Consider the following 2,604-nt stretch of genomic DNA (forward strand, 5'->3'; position numbering starts at 1 on the left):
TCCTACTAAGTCTTGGTGACTCATTAATTCCCTACATTTCTACTGGGGTTTTTGGCTTCAATTCTAGTATTCCCTAAAAAACTCTTTTTCCATTTTTGAATAATTTTGTCAATTTGTGGAATTGATTGTTAAGGTAAGTGATTTTCTACTTGTTTTCCTTTGTTTAAGATCTCATCGAGGATCTGGAAATCTGGGGGAGTAGTGGATTACAAGGTCGCCACCCCTTAAACTTTTCTAAAATTATGTTTAATATCATTTACTGTAATTTTGGTTCTCTGTATTTGTTATTATGACCACTGCACATAATTTTGAAATTGAAAGATGGACCAGTGTTGGAGACTTCAGTCTCTAGAGCCAAAAGATGAGGGCTCTATTATGGCAACAAAGATGTGCAGTTGCCCAAAATGGTACTTGGGCTGCTGAAACTAGTACTTATAGGAGACAAGAATTAGATGATACTGCCTGGAGCACCATTTTCCTTCATTTGTCTGATAGTGTGATTACGAAAGTTGGTGAAACAACCTCAGCTCGAGCTTTGTGGATTAAGTTAGAAACCCTGTATCTAACGAAATCAACACCAAACAAATGTTACTTTTTAAGGCAGTTTTATAACTTTAAATTTGATACCTCATTTGGTCTAGAAGAAATTATTGACAAGTACATAAAACTAGTTCAACATCTTGAGAATTGTGATGAGAAGCTTTCTAAGGATCAACAAGTTTCTAGTCTGTTAAATTCCCTAAGTGATAAATCTAGGGAAATAAGAAATGTCTTAGAGTATGGAGGAAAAGATTTCACTGTTGATATAGTTGTCTCTATTTTAAAAAATGGGAAACTTGAATTAAAGACTGAATCTAAAGATCCTAAAATTGGTGAGGGCCTCCATATAAAGGAAAAACATAATTAAAACAGAAAGACAAATAAGTGCAACTTNTGCAACTTCAATTCTCAAAAGAAAAGAAGAACTCAAAACTTCAGATTCAGGGATAAAAATAAGAACTTTGTGAAATCTAAAAATCAAATTATAAAGTGCTATTACTATGGAAAAACAGGACATGTAATAAAAGACTGCTTTAAGAGGGCTTTTGATGTGAAAGATAAGCACAAATCTGATGGTTCTGCAGTTGTTGTCTACAAAAATGAACCTGATATTCAATTACAACTTGTCCTTGTTAACACCACTAATAGGAACCCAAAAGAATGGGTGCTTGATTCTGGTTGCACATTTCATATGTGCCCTATTAAAGATTAGTTTACTATTTTAGTGATCTTAATGGAGGACAAGTTCAAATGGGTAATGACATAAGTTATCAGATTAAAGGCATAGGAAAATTGTGTCACTTGTTAAAGAATAATTACATACTTAAATTGGACAGGGTTAGGTATGTAGCTGAAATGAAAAGAAATCTAATTTCCTTAAGAGAATTAGATGAAGATTATGATATGAAAATTCATAAGAGTTGTATAAAGTTGAATATTGATTAGAAAGAAGTGTTTTCGTCACCAAAGATAAATGTGATCTACACTATACAAGCTGAACTTGTGGTAGGATATAGATTTGCCACAGTTAATTCAAATCCTAATAAGTCTTTAATTTGGCACAAAAGACTTGGCCATATGTCTGAAAAGGGACTAATTATTTTGAATAAACTTGGATATCTTGGAAGTGATTATATTGAAAAGTTAAGTTTTCGTGAAAACTGTGTTGTTGGAAAACAAAATAAATTACCTTTGAAATCTTAAACACACAAGTCCACATCTATTTTGGATTATTTACATGTTGACCTATGGGGTTCAGCATTAGTAAATACCTTGAGTGGAATCAGATTCTACTTTCTCATAGTAGATGATTTCTCAAGAAAAATTTGAACTTTTCTCTTTTAAAAAAAATCTGATATTTTTCAAAATTTCAGACAATGGAAATTAATGATTGAAAATCAGATCAATAAGAAAATCAAAGTACTAAGGACTGATAATGGCCTTGAATTCTGTAATATGAAATTTGACTCTTTTTGTAAGGAATCTGGAATTCTAATGCATAAGATTGTGACATACACCCCTTAGCAAAATAGTGTTGCTGAGATAATAAATATAACACTATTGGATAAAGTTAGGTGTATGTTACACGGTTCTGATCTTCCCAAATTTTTCTGGAAAGAAGTTTTAAAGACAGCTACACATTTGTTAAATAGGAGTTCTTCTAGCGCCATTGATTTTCAAGTCGCTAAAGACCTATGGTCAAATGTGACACCAGATTATAGTATATTTAAGGTTTTTAGCTGCACTGCCTACTCTCGTGAAAATGAAGGAAAACTTGAACCAAGATCCCTAAAATGTGTGTTCTTAGGGTATGCTAAAGGGACTAAAGGCTATAGGTTTTGGGATAAATCTAAAGGTGGTTTTAGAGTGTTCATCAATAGCGATGTCATTTTTAATGAAAATGACATGCCTTGTAAAACCCCATTAGAGTTAAAACACGCTGAACTTCCTCCTATGAAAAATGTTATCCTTGAAAACTAAGTTTACAACTCAAATGATCAAGATGATTAAATTAAGATGGAGACTACACAATCAGACATAAATTAGGATCTTAGTGAACCTGAT

This window comes from Olea europaea, chromosome 7, assembly GCF_002742605.1.
Source record: "Olea europaea var. sylvestris chromosome 7, O_europaea_v1, whole genome shotgun sequence".
Classification (NCBI taxonomy): domain Eukaryota; kingdom Viridiplantae; phylum Streptophyta; class Magnoliopsida; order Lamiales; family Oleaceae; genus Olea; species Olea europaea.